Here is a 15,251-nt window from a genome sequence, read left to right as displayed (position 1 = left end):
ATGAAAGGAAAAGCTCACGTTTGTTGGTCTTGACAACAAGAAAAGGCTTCGTGTTAAGTGGAAAGCTTTTGGTTGTGATTCAACTTACACATTGGGCATAGGGTGTGGTGTTTGATCAAAAACTGGGTTAAATGATTTCCACTTCTATCTCACATCTTCCTTCCAAGTCAGTTTTGTAGAACTGTTTTTTCTTTCTTGCTTTGACTGGACGAAACTGCACCATTTTGGAGCATTCCTATCACATACTGCCCATTCCAGTGATCCAGCACCTATGGAAGAGCTGAGCAGTCACTGAATCTCGATAACAAATACTGGCAAAAGGTTTATTTATAAACTGCAAATTGGGAGGAACTTGTCTCACTGCTCTCATGTCAGGGGTTGCAGGTGCACTGTTTTCCTCTTTGATCTCAAGTCAGCTGTAGGGGAGAAAGCATAATGGCTTTTGGCTATTCCTGCAAGTCCTCAAGACTCACTTATAGAAGGAATGTATTTGACAATGACTTGGATTTGTGATACAGACCAAATCCAGAGAGGCTGTTCTTTCATTCTGCTTCAGGCCACCACACATTAGGTCACCTGCTTATCCCAGCCAGTCTGGGGCTGGCAGACACCCCATGTTTTCTTCACAGCACCCGAACTGTGGCAACACTCAGGTTCCCTCAGTGTACCAGCCTGACCAGTATGGGTAGGTAGCAGTGTAACTGGACTTGCTGTTGGACCTTGGCATTTTTAAAAAATTTTTGTGAACATCCCATCTGGCTGCTGAAGCAATATAAAAATCATGTGAAATACAGAAATACTTGCATTGTAGAGGGGATTTTAGGTTTTTGTTTTGTTTTTACTAATGCCACTGTGACAGTACAGTGAAAATCTGCATGTCACTCATTCACACACCTGCATGGCTTTTGACACAGCTCCATTTCCTCGTGCCTAAAAGGGAAATTAAGAACCTCGTTCACTGAGAAGGAATGGGATGTTTCCTTCCCTCACCCAGGCATCATCCTTCTCTCTTCCTTGTTGGTGTTCTTGTCTGCAGTGGTGTGTGCAGCCACATTTTCTGGACTTGGGGGTATTGTCACTGCTGCCTAGGCAGAGAACTACAACCCCCAAAGTATGATTGTTTTCTGAGAGATGATGTACTGCAGGAGTGATTAAAGGGCTCCTTAATGGGATTTTCAAGGAAGTTTTAGTACACTGTGGTAGAGTGTGCATGTATTTGAAAAATCGGTCTCTGGAATAATTTTTAGGAGCACTAAGTATCCCTTGCAAAACATTTGCCTGAAGTGCAGCTACTGTTTTCTCACCAGAGTCCTCAACACTGATTTCTGTAACCATATCACAGAACTGGGAGAAAGTATGTTGGCTCCCAGCCTGTTGCTCCCTCACAAACAAGTCCATTTTCACCTGAGATTTAACCTTTATGGACTTCCCTGCCATTCTGTTATTTCAGTTGCTGCCTCTGTAGGAAATCTTTAATACCCAAATTATTACTGCTGTCACAGCAATTAACAAGTTTTGTTTACCAGTTTTCTGTAGCTGCTAGTTTGTTTTTTTTCCTTAATAACGTCATTCATATATGTGCATAGAAAAAACAGAAAGAAAAACAAAAAATTAGAACACAAGTCGACTGGTTATCCAGTTAACAAAAACAAAACTTAGTGAAATGAGAGACTACTCTCACCATGCTACTTTGCCTAACTGGGAAGACATCCACTCCTGTATACCAACATTCATGAACAGTCCCCAGCCTTTTTCTTCGAATGTGTTGAGTTTATAAGATTCAGCTGTGGAGCTCAAAAAGTGTTGGATTTTTATTACTATAAAACACCCTCCTCTGTGTAGAATTAAGAATAAAATTAAATGGTTGTGTCATAGTCATGGTTACACAGCAGTATTTTCTGTTCAAGTTGGTTGTGATCCACTTCAAGGTCAACTTGTTGACTCAGTAGCCAAGTATCAATAGGGGAGAGAAATTTATCTTCAGTTGTTAATCCACAGGATCTGTCTTTTTCCAGCTCAGGAGTCTCATTCAGACATAGAACACTGGTTTGCCTCTGCCTTGCCAAGCCACACTAAGCAGCAGAGTAAAATGAATTTAAATGCCATGCATCAGAAAAACATCTCTTCCACTGGGGCACAAAATCAATGTTCATTAACCAGGGCAGGATGATCAGGGTCTGAGTGTCAGCCAGTTAAACCTAGATATCATCCTCAGAGCAGACCACCACTCTTTTATTAGAAAAGATTGAAATCTTGTAAATGAAAGTGGTGGCTGTGGGAGATACTAGGTTTACACCATTTGAATTAGCCTTTGACCTCATCTTGAGGTGTGCTTTATTTTAAGCTTAGATTAATTTCTACAGCTACATAATACCTTCCTGTAACCTAAAATCTTACAATGTGCTAGTTTCTTGTGCATGCAGGCTAGGGTTTCCCATATAACTGCCTTGTCAGACTAGAGAAAAGAAAGATGTTTTTAAGATCTCTGCATTGAATCTCTTCATTGTTTCAGGCTACCCAGGGTGTTCAAGCTTGCTCTGAGTAAAAGTTCACAGCAGGCAATGTTAAATAAATCTCTAGTACCCTGTGTAGTAATTCACTTTATTTTCAGGAGGAGAGTGTGAAGGAACTACAGTGTTTTCTTTTTCATATTTGTCTTGTCTTGGTCTCAGCATAACCATTGACTGGTGAGGACTGTATGTTGAAGACCTAATATATCCGTGGAAGAAAAGACTCTTCATAACTTACGTTGGCATTGACTGAAACCCCAAGGGCTGGTTCTGCTGCTGGAGACTAGAACCCAGAGGAGACCTTAAAGGAGCAGGTGGCTCCAAAAGATCTTTTATCACACTGTGATTCTTAGAACAGCACATATATTTATAGTGATAGATAAATGTTCCTGTGTGTACAAAAATGCATCACAATAAGCCTTCAGTAAAAACAAACAGTTTTTAGCAAATGAGATAGTTTTCCCTGTTGATGTGAAAGGCAGCAAATTTAGCCAATGTCTTCTAGTACCAGCCAGTGTTGAGCTCCTCAGTTTGTAAATGTCCAGCTTGAACCTTTGCAGGACTGTGTGTGCACTGTCTGTGAGCTTTTGCTTCCTACAGCAAGTTCTCAGTTTAAAATTGATTATCAGGTTGGCGCCTGAAGTCAACAGACATCTTTAGAGCTAGATGCTTGTCACCATCACTTTCAGCATGTCTCAGTAAGTGTCATTCTGAGCATGTCTGCTTAGCAGTTGAAAGTGTGACTGTAGTATATGGAAAGGTAAAAACATAGTTGTAAAATAGCTGGCTTGCATGCTGTTAGTAGTGTGGCCTTAGAAGAAGTAATTCAGTGCTAGCTGACTGTAAAATGTGCATTCAACTGGATGCTAAAATGAGCCTTTTGCTGGTGCAACTTCAGTTATCAATACCTGAACTAATTACAACAAAATGAGTTTTGATGTGCCTACATGAGGAGCAATCCTGTCTTTGAAGGCAGCCCCTTTGACCTCAATGTACCTTAATATGATTCTCAGGATTGCATGTTGCAATTTTGTAAATTAAAGCAATTTTTTTTTATAGATTGTGTGAATTTAGAATTCAGTGCCATTGATTTTAGAGGAGACGATTCAGACATAGTAGTTTATTAAACTGAGGAATTGGGGACCAGCTTTGCTATTTGCAACCTCTGATCATTTTAAACCTTGGCCATTGGGTTGCTAAATTGAGGTGGATATTTACATTATCTTCTGCTGATCCCCATGCCACCTGAGAAGTGGTGTTCAGTCTCTACAATAATGTGTGATGTTGCATTGCTTTGACATACTTCTAGGCATTCTAGAATGTGGTTCTGGTTCTAAATTGCTTAGCAACTGGTTAGATACCACAGCCTCATTGTAGCGTGGTCAGAAGAATTTAGTACGTTTTTAATCAGTCGTAAAACTGATCAAACAAAACTGCACTGATATTAGAGAATTTCTGTTGTACAGAGAAATACAATTAGTGCAAATTCGTTTTTAAAGTGCAGTCTAGATATCTTAGTCTGTGTGTGTGTATACACACGCATGCACACTTGCCCACGTACAGGCACACTAACCTTCCATCAGCAGTTCTCTCCTGCTATGGATGTATAATTCATAATCTATGTTGCTGGTGCCAGCAAAGCACTTTTTCCGTATTATTTTCTCCAAGAGCAGAGTAATGCAGCACTGCTGATGGACTAGAAGGTACTGGTGAAGAAATATAGTAATGGACATGGTGCATTAAAATGTCAAAAGGAAAAAGAAGGAGGCGGAAACGGGGAATAAATGTTTTAAAAAGAATAATAATATAAATAAAACCCAGAACTGTTTTAGGTGTTTTACATCCTAGTGCCTGTCAATTTTGTGCAGTATTTTCCAGTCTGGCCCTTTTGATCTTGAAACTTGGATTTAAAATTCTAATTGTGATTTTGAAAGCTGCAGTTTTGTAGCAGGAAGTCTTGAAGCGCTCCAGTAAAACTTACCATCTTTAATCCCTGGAGAGAGTCTATATTTTCCATTGTTTTCCCTTTTCCCCTTAAGCTTGGAGGTGCTGTTCTTCTCTGCTGGGAAGTTCGGTGGAGTGCAGGAAGGTTAAGTACTCATTCAAGTTTCTTTGCTTATTCAAACCAGGCTACTTCTGGATGAAAGGCTGCCAGCTGTGAAATCCCCAAAGTAAACTAGGCTAAGATAGGACTGGTAGCCATAATTGGAGCCAGTGCCCGCGTTATCTGTTGCCTTTGAAATAAGCCCCTGGCAAGAAAGGCTCTTTCTGCCGGGTCTTTTATTTAACATTCAGTCACACGGAAGGAGATGCTCCTGTTCAAATTCAGGCCATTCACAATTCTCCAGGCTCAAGCAGCCTGGTCATTTCCCCTCTGCTCTGCTCCTCCAAACAATCACAGATTTCCTTTAGGGATCTTGATGGGTCACCCTGAAATGAGCCGCACTTTGCTTTCGACTGGTGCTGTTCTAATATCCTCCTGGTACTTTCAGTCCATGAAACTAAATTTGGCTTCCAAAACAAAGCCTGTGTGTAGTTTCAGTGGGGTGAAGTGGTTTTGCTTCTTGGCCTAAATGGCTGTATTGTCTCTGTGAACCCCAAATACTCCACCTGGGGCTGGAGGAGGTTCAGTAATAGCTGGAATATCTTCTCCCCATGCTAAGCTTCTGTGTGATTTGAGGGGTTAAAAGTCCAAATACTAATGCTTATTGTAACTAATTTCTAAGGAAGCTATTAACCAGTATTGACATATTTCTCTTCTAAAGGACCCGTGCTTCTTCCCTCTTCGTGAGAAATAGTAATTTTTATCAAGCTGAGTATTTTTTTTTCTTTTCTTCATGTTTTGCTTTTCAAAGCAGAATCATGTATGAGTTTTCCTCTATAATGTATTAGGAGGGAGGAAGTTCAGCTCAGCTTATATGTATTTATTATTGTAAGGGGAAAGCTAGAAATGTTCTGTGATTATTTTATTTAAATGGAGATGCATTTTATGGATCAGCTCAAAATTGCTGATAAAATCATGTAAGGATTAGAAGAAACTTTACATGCTGAGCTAACCAAAGCCATTTCTTGTGGGAGACTAAGAGAAATACATTTTTATCTGGAATTTTGTTTTACTAAAAGGTAAATCCATCATTTTGGAGCCCTGTTGTCACCATGCTGCAGAGCTCTTGCAGGCAACCAGTGATTTGAGGAGGCATTTTTTTCTTCTTTAGACTCATCAATCAAGTCAACTGCTGTATGCTGTTCATGCCATTAGAGATTAACCACAGACCTCAAGAGTCCTACTCTTTTCCTCCTTCAGAGAGTAACCATTCTTAAATTGTGAAAGCAGGAGCGTGTTGGGAAGGAAGCATGATTTTTAGTCATGAATGAGAATTTTCACTTACCTCAGAGACACTTCTAATTCGATTATTATTGTGTCAAGATTATTTTTGGCTTGATTTGGTTGTTTAGGAAATTCATTGCACTCTGTAGAAAGACTAATTATTTTGAAACAAAATTGCAATGTAGGACTTTGTGTAGCTTATTAACATTCTGCCTCGGGGTTGGATGTTACACAGAAATTCTGTACCTTAAAATTTGATCTTTAGGACATTAAGAATACAATACTTCATTAATTGATATTGTATGAAGTTAAAGAATAAGGAAGGACCTTAGATTGAGTACTCGTTCTTGGGTGACAAGAACTATCTCAGATGAGGAAACAGTTTTCACAGTCTGTCAGAAGATGTACTAGCTTAAATCACAGAAGTGGTTGGGAAAAAAAAAGCCAAAACAAAATAGGAGAATAGCCATCTGTTTAATGGGACTCATGAAGAAAGCTAATTCTGTGACTGTGCTATGTGCTTTGGCACATAACACTGTGCAAGTACAGGACTGTGATTGAACAGCCCAAGATTTTTGTGACAGAAAGGGAGAGATATAAAAAATGATAGGAGGGTTTCAGGTTTTAAAGGGGGTTTAAGGTTTTAGGTTCTTTTACAAGGGTGGTATTTGAGAGAAAAGTAAACTATTTTTTTTTTTTTAGCAATGCTGCTTGGGGAAATACAAGTGGGAAGAGCCCTTCAGTTTGTTGATGAGTTCAGATGGGAGCACCAATTCTAGCTGGATATATAAAGTAGGCTAGTAAGAATCATATTAAATAATAACCCAACAGCATGAGATTTTGTTAATGATGGCTGGCAATCTTACTAACATGTTAAATACCTGTTGCAGTGGCCACAGTAGGTTTCAGGCATCTGAAACAAAGATGAAGAAAAGAGGCAGCTGAAATCATGCTGACATGTGCACTACATGGCTCTTCTAAAACTGTCCAGTGTGCCAAAGAACTGAGACTAATGGTAACAGTGCTGGTAATAACATCAATAAACATATAACTGCTCCAAGGTATTGGGCAAAGATAGGTGAGTGAAAACGTGTCTTCTGGAAAATCCCTCTGGAGAACTTCCTCACCATGCTGATGCACGTCCACAGTTGCATTCAGCATGCTGCTGTCAACTAGATGACATTTTACTATGAAAAAATACATTGAAGAGCTGGCATGAAATGATCAGGTTTTTATTAGATTTTCGGTTGGTTGCTAGTACAGTGCATTCCAAGGTGCTCAGAAAGCAGCATGAGGATGTGATTGAACATGGTAAGAAGGTGGTGGGAGACTGCATCCCCAGGTAGAAGACAAGGGAGCTCAAGGGTCAAACCTCTCCCAAGACAGTGTCCCACCAGAGGAAAGTGAGTTAGTGAAACACAAAGTGTGTCCTTAGTTTCCTGTAGCTTTTTAGCACCATGCTTTGGTGACCTTCTGGCTGTTCGTGTGCTGGGAACAGACTCTTACACTTTCAAGTAATCTTTGTGGGAGAGAGTTCATAGGGCCTTCCATCTTTTTAATACAGCTATTTATAAACATGCACAAAAATAGAAGGTGCATAGTGAGAGTCATATGAGTCATTCCCATTTTGATACCAAGTCATACCGGGCTTAAATCACCCTTCTTGACATTCTGGTTCAGATTGACAGCATCATGCCATAGAGGGCAAATTTCTTTTTTCCCTATAAACCCACTTCATGCATGCTCCTCCTTGCTGGACAGATTAAAGCAGCCCTCTTTTGTGCATCACACACTCCACTTGGGCTAAGATATGTATCTCCTCAGTGCTCGGATATCATGTGTGAGAGGGACAGTTGTGAAAGCAGTTGCTGTTAGAGCTGCTGTACAAATCCCTGTGTGGGGAAGGTAGACAGAGGTCACCAAGAGCAGAGCTCTGATGGGTTTCCAAGCCATTTGACTTGCCCCACTTTTCAGTTGTTCTGTGTTTTTTGTCACACAGCATTATAATTTTATTTATCCAGTACAGGTTTCATGGAGTAACAAGAGCTTCGTTTGTTCTTACACAAATAAATTCAGATATGGAGGTGTTGCTGCACTTGTAAGAATGCTGTGCAATAAAGGCATTTCAGGGGTTCCCTGCGGGTTTGAAGACTGGTGATCAAATGCTGTGATCACCATGAAATTCAGACCAAAACTACTTTAATTAACACAAAGGGAACTTTATAGAAAGAAAATCAAATGGCTGCAACTTACAAACAAACAAACAAACAAACCCCTACAGTATTTCACTTTCACTATCACTAAATGCTTTTCAGTTACACACCCTTCTGTCATTAGGATCAAATGAAGTTTAGGATTCTTTTTTAACAGACTTGTGCTGTGCTTTCCTCACTGTGTTCAACTATTTTCTTATTCTTCTGGACATATTTTAGACCATTATTAATTTTGGATCTCTTCCTCAGTTTTTATTCTCCGTAAAATGGGGTAGAGAGAGATATTCTGATCCCAGCATGCATTCAGCTGTGCAAATGTTGGGTAGTTGTGTTGTTATTAGCATTGTTTCCCGTGAATTACACGTGCCTCTTATGTTGCTCTTCCAGAGTTCGATGTGGTGTGACACTCCTGTTTTGTTGGGCTTTAGAGGACTACCAAGTAGGTAGCCCATCCGGCAGATATTTTCACTAGAAAAGCAGTTAATGGGATGACAACAGTTTGTAAACAAACAATAGGTTTTTGTCACTGTTTTTCTGAGTGGCTCAGCATTGAATCAGTGTGATAGGAAGAACTAATTTTTAAGCTTCTTCCCCCTCCTTGACTGGTTTTTAGTAAAATCCAACTAATGGAGATGATGCTAAAGGCACAAGTATTTGTGTAAATCAGAAGGAAAATAATATATTTCGAAAGGCTAGTTCTGTTACTCTTTTTTAAAGTATCTTGCACAATAATATTTGGATCAACCAGACAATAAGTCAGGCAGTGTACTCGGTCCGACTGCAGTGGATTACAAGGCGATTTGCACTATCACATAACTGCAGTGTTAAAAATATTTCCCCATTTTATCATTGCTATTTAGGCCTGGTTGTTGTGAGGAATGGTTTTGTGTTAGTTCTGTGTACCTCCTGTCAGCAGACATGTACACACACACACACACACACACACCCCCTCAGTAAAAATCTGGATGCTTTTTCATTTATGTTTCCCAGTGGTTTGTCAGTGTCAGTGTATTTCAGAACTTTGACTTCCCATTTTCACACAAGTAGACGTGAACAAGTGCAAAATTTTCTCTTTCTTTCTAACCTGAAAAATGCCAAAAAGTCTCTGGCAGACCTAATACCTGTCACATCAGCAGCTTTTGTGGTTGTTTTTCTGAAACTTTGTTATTACCATTGGTGAACTTCCCCACTGAACAGAGGAGGACATGTAAGTCCAGGGTAGCATCCTTACAGTAGCAGCTGACAAGAAGATGATACTTGGCTTTCACATATAGTGATGTTAAATTTGTTTGTTGTATTCACGTGGGAACTGCTTTCAATGCCATTTTATAGCTGCTCAAGCCAATATTCAGGCTTTGTTTGTCTTGGCCTTTGCTAAGAGTGCTATGAACCTCCAGGCAGAACAAAGTAAGCAATGTTGGGGTTTATTTTCCCTTGCTCTCTTCTCCCTCCTTCAGTTCTCCCATATCCGCTGACAATAGAAATGGTTTCACTTCTCCAAGGAAGCCCATAATGTAGCAGGAAGGAAAATCCATAACAAAAGAGCATATGTATCTGCTTGCACATGTTTATGTGTAAATTCTCCAGGGAGAAAGCATTCACAGGTCTCACTCCTGAATTACTCTCATTATAATAACCCATTTGGTGTCAAAGTGTGACAGATTATAAGTGCTTAAGGCTAGTCCCAGCTCAAGACAGATTTAAATAAAGTACTTCTGGTTATTGTGCAGGTCAGTGTGTTTAAATAACAACCCCCCAAATCATACTTTGACATTTAAAAGAGAGAGGAAATATTGTCATGCTGCAGACCTGGCACAGATAAGCACAGGGCAATTTGGTCAGTACACTGTGATTTGTGAGTGCAGCCTAACGCAGTCATTTTCACAGTTTGTAATCAAGTAGCCACCTTAGCAGTGTGTCAGCATTAAAAGAAAAAATGTTCCTTTTAAAATGTTTACACAAATTACTCCCCTGAGGTGCTGCAGTGCATTCACTGCAAAACTGATGTAGGTTAAAGATCTGGAGCAGAAATGGCAAACTTGTGGGCCATTTTTTTTTCAGCAGCCAATTGCTCAGGTGACCAGGTCACAGTAACAGGATAATTTTTCAGGTCCAGCACCTAGGGCAGCATAACTGGGAGAAATCCCTACATTAGGTGCACACTGTGTCAAGTGTCAGGAAGCCCAGTGCCAGACTAACAATTGATACGAGTTTGTGACCACCAGGATCTGTGCAATGTGACTCAATGCCATCTCTTCCCCGCCTGGGCTGTGTGTCCCATCTCTGCTCTTGTCCCTGTAGCACTGCTCCTTCAGCATCGCTCCGTTGTGCCACATTTGGACTGGGGCTCCCCCTGCCTTTGGCCAACATGGCCACCTCAGAGCCTGGCCCTACCTCAGGGCAGGCTGCACTGGCTGAGGAGCTGAGGGAAGGCACATGTCTGATAGCACCCTGCTTTGGAAGCTTCCCTGTGAATCCCTTCCTTCTTTCAGGCATGTCTGGCTAAGAAGCTCCACTTGTGCTAGAGGGACCATAACCTGTGTTTACTCTGAGAGCAGCAGCATTCTGTGTGTTTATCCCTGCTCCTTCTCCTGCATCTCTGTTTCATCTGCCTTCTGTGCACCTATCATCCTCCTTGCCCTAAAAACCTTTGGCACCTAGTGAGTCCTTTTTCATTCTTAATTTTCTTCTACAGTCTCCTTCATTTTCATTTTCTATGCCCCAAAATTTCCTCACCTGCATCACTTCTAGACTCTCCACCTCTGAAGCTTTCTTCTGTTCCCAGTACATTTCCACTTTGGACTTGCCTCCTGTGCTCAGGCTGCCACAGGGCTCATTAAAGAAGCTGCACATTTTTTCTGACTGTATGAAGGGCTTTGCTCCAGTGCTGTCGATTGAGAGAAGAGTACAATGCATCAGATACCTCTTAGGAAAACCACAGAAAGTTTTAAAAATTGATCTCTCTGTACACAGAACAGCCTGAGCTTTGAAATGTTTCCATATGAAAAGTTTTGTCTTCATTTCTTGTCTTGTTGAGAAGCATAATCTGCTTCTATCATTGTCCATAGCTAAACCACATACACATCTGAACTCACCTTCATAGTGAATTCATATTTTTTCAATAAGAAGAAAAAAGGAAGATGACAGTATAAGTCTTGCATCAGGTGACAAAACTGAGGAGGTACTAAATCACATATCAAGAAGTATGAAGTGCAAGGACAAGTAGAGTGACTTCTGTGTTGGAGACAACACATAAACTTACTTAGGATTTCAGGTGCAATTAAAGGAAGGCATTTCAGTATAAGAGACTGCTCAGCAGCTGTGATCACTCATGTGCTCCTGTGTATTGTCAGTGCTGTTCTTTCTAACAATTTCTTTGTTGTGCTCTTTAACGATGACCAGATCTTGCATATCAACTCCTCTTTTTAAATACACTAACTTCTGCATTAGCTCAGAAGACACAATTAGATCCGATGCTACTTGTTTTGCAGAGAAAAGAGATTAAGTGCAGATTAAGCTTTGGGTAGATTGCAAATGAAGGAAAACAAAAGATTAGAAGAAGAACTTAAAAGGGAATGGTTTGAATTTGAGCAGTTGTGTTTTGGACCCAGTAGTACACCAGGCTGTCAACAGCACGGTGAAGCTGACAAGCTTCATTCAAGCTGGAAAGGAGCCTCAGGAGGAATGTTTAGTCCAACCTTCTCCTCATCAGGCTCATCTTAGAGCTCAGGGTGTTAGCCTGTTGAGTCTTCAAAATCTCCAAATGCAGAGATTGCTCACTCCCTTTGGGCCACCAAATCTAGTCTCTCACTATTTTCACTGGGGAAATAGTTTCCTTGCATTCAGTCTGAATTTAATGTGTTTTCACTCTTCCCAGTGTGCCTTGTCCCCCCACCATGCCCACAGTTGAAAAGGCCAGTTTTATCTTCTTGCTGACCTCCTTTTAGGCGCTGTGGGCTTCTGTAGGTTCCTCTCAAAAGCTGCCTCTGCCCCAGGCTGAATGAGGCCTCATCCTTCAGCCCTTCCAGGGTGAGTGCTCAAGCCTTGGCCGTGTAAGGGGTTCTCTGCTCGCTCTAGTTTATCATCATCTTTTCTTTTCTGGGGATCCAAAACTGAACATCATAATCTAGGTGGAGTCCAGTGAGTACTGAGGAAGGAGGGGATGATCAATTTCTTCCATCTCCCAACTCTGCACCCCATCACACAGCCCAGGATGTTGTTGGCCCTCTCTGCTGCCAGGGCAGACTCTGGCTTATGCTCAGCTCTGTCTGCCAAGATGCCCAGGGACTTCTCAGCAAAGCTGCTCCCTCTAGTCAAGTCCCAGCTGGCACCACTGCGGGGAATCATCCTTCCCAGCTGCAGGACCTCGCACTTGTCCCTGTTGACTTTTATAAAGTTCCTGTCAGCACATTCCTCCAGCTTGTCCAGGGGGCCTGAGGTGGCATCCCCTTTTCTCAAGTATGATAACTGGTTCTGGCATTATGCATTGCTAAATTGTCAACAGAGTAAATAAACTATAGAAAGCAAGTAGATTCCTCTCTTCCACTTTAAATCTCTTAAAATTACAGAACCCTTGAAGATCTACTTGTAGCAGTAGAGCAGAAAAAACATGTAGCCTTAGATGTTCTGTTTAAATTGATAGCATAATCCCGAATTTGTATTGGCCTGGCTGCTTTTTCTTCTAAATGGGGAAAAATACATTATGTGGGATCAAGGTATTGCAAGAGCAGATACTCTAGTTCGTACACAATGCAGGGTTTCTCTGACCAATACATTTTCTAACATGTTGCCTGCATGCAGAAGTGTCAGGTGCTGAGGTTTCCTGCATTCCCTTGAAGGGTAACTGTATCTCACCATGAAGATATCTTTTCATTATACTAAACTTAAGTGTATCTTTTCTTTATTTCTTCCTATTATTCTAATTGCATCATCCCTAAGCAGCCCAGCCCTTGGTGTTTATGTGGCAAATACTGTAAAACTGTATACTTAGCTGGGTTTGTACTGCTATAAAATTCATAGCCGGCCAGTTGAATTTTTGCCATTAGATGTCACTACGTGTATAGCAGACTGTTTTTAAAGGTTTGATTTTTATTTAGCATCCCAGAAAAATGGAGGAGGGAATTGGGAAATGTAGGAGAGTCTAGTTCTGTAGTATGTTGGATATGCCTTAACTAAAAGCAGCACAGAAGGAAACATAAGATTTTTGACTTAACTCCAACAACCAACAGATGATGCTGTGACCTTAAGCATATATAAATATGTTTAGCAGCTGCTGTGTAACATATTTATAAGTGTTTAGTGACCTGGAGGTTAATCAAAATGAGTTTGGTGATCTCAGCTCAGTTCTTAATGGACTCCACTTCATATTATAGCACTGATGCAGCACAATTTGTCACAGTCGGCAGTCTTTACTCAAAGGAGGCCTACTGTGGAGTGAGAATTAAAGGCTGAAGTAATACCTGATTATTTCTCCCTAAAGAAACTTTCCATTCCAAGCCATCATAGAGCAAAATAATACGTGGAGGAGCTCTGTACTGCTCACTGCACCCAGTCTCAGAATAAAGCAGCATTTACTCTGCCAGGATGTCCTTTCAGTGTTACTGAATTAGCTCATGTGTGCTGCGGTCAGGGCTTTGATAGGGGGCTGGGGAAGGACAAAGTCCTGCCAGGGATGGTGCTGAGTCTTTCCACTTGCTGGGCTCTTTCCAGAGATGGAGAGCTGTGTCCGTTCCAAGTGCAACATTACATAGGAGAATGAAAGGGAAAGGTATTGCCTTGCCAGATGAAATTTCAGAATTAGGTTCTGCCATTCAGGTTCTTCTGGGTGCAGAAGCAATTTTTTTAGACTTCAGTTGTTTTCTTGCTGTCTTGGCCAAAGCCAGTATATTCTTTTTATTTAATTTCCACTCTCCATCTAAACTGGAAATAGTTTCCTACTTTTTGATTTAAAGCTGTTGTACAGCAGTGTGCTTGCATGAGCTGCAATTGAGATTGATGTCCATAGTGGGTAACATGAAATAGGTTGTACCACAATTTGAGACAATGAACAGCCCCACAGCTTAGAAGATACACATGCTACAGGAAGTAATACTGTTGAAATATTAGTAGATAAGGACCAATTTCAGCTTACCTGCAAGGTGTGTGTCTCCTGTATATTTTTAAGTAAAAGAAGGACATGAAAGAGATAGATACCTGTAGAGACTTGCCTTTTCCAGAATCCTAGCCTTAATCTATAAAAGCACCTCTTGAAATCCATTACTTCTTTTTTAGAGTATGAAAATACCATTGCACATTTTTTTCATCTTCACTAGTAACTTTACCCAGTAGCAGAAAGGATCTAGCTTATCCACATAGAAAGCACTTTTCAGTTAACTGCATTTGCTGAAATATAGCAATTTTCAGCTAAAAAGGAGAGGGGGTAGGGACGTTTAAGATACAGTATTTACATAAGAAAAGCTTGATTGTGTGACTGAAATAATTTAAAGTTGTTGCCAAATGGTTCTGCTCTTCTCTTTTCCCTTTGTAATTTTCCCTTGGAGCATTGCACCACTGTGCATTTTAAATCTTTTCCCTCCACTTCTCGTTGCAAGTTTCATCTGGGAAATGACATTGTATGGCAGTTATCTCCTTCATATCAAAAGAAAGCCTTTGCCTCTTTGCAAGAGTGAAGAAAAGTTTGTCTTCAGAGAGCAAAGGACAAAACTGACTTGGAAAAAGATGCTTTATTTAGATAACACGTTCTCTTTTCCTTTGAAGAAATTCACAATGTGTCAAGAAAAATTAGGCCAAATAGTTCTTTAATGGTCTTCCCTCCTGTACCTCCTAAAAAGGAAATCTGCTTCTACCACTTGTGTTAAGAATCTGCCATGAGTTTGGAGAAGACAAGAAGCCATTGAAGTTACTCAGGGTTCTTGATTTAGGAGTTGTCTTTTTTTGATTTGAGCACTGTATAATAATTAAAAGTAGAATTTCTACCAAAACTCTCATCTTGCTACCTGGACATTCAGCCTTCCCTTCCTGCAGGATGAAATTAAGTGCTTCGTTTTTTGTTAGGAAATAAAAGTTGACAGGTACTAAAGCTGTGTAAAAGGGTTGTTGCTTTCTTGTTTCTTTTATTTGGAAAAGCAGCAGAAATAAACAGGGGGGATACTGAAGAAAGAGGTCTGAATTTTGTATTTTCTTATGAATATATAAATAAGT

General features: G+C 40.5%; 1 protein-coding gene across 5 annotated transcripts in view; it reads left to right on the top strand.

Moving 5' to 3' along the window:
* ARID1B (AT-rich interaction domain 1B) overlaps positions 1 to 15,251 on the top strand; it is a 324,234-nt gene that overhangs the window by 266,050 nt on the left and 42,933 nt on the right. The window lies entirely within an intron of this gene.

The sequence above is a fragment of the Sturnus vulgaris genome, chromosome 3 (assembly GCF_052056855.1).
Source record: "Sturnus vulgaris isolate bStuVul1 chromosome 3, bStuVul1.hap1, whole genome shotgun sequence".
NCBI lineage: Eukaryota > Metazoa > Chordata > Aves > Passeriformes > Sturnidae > Sturnus > Sturnus vulgaris.
Note: the sequence above shows the minus strand (reverse complement) of the source record. Positions and strands in the feature narration are given on the sequence as shown.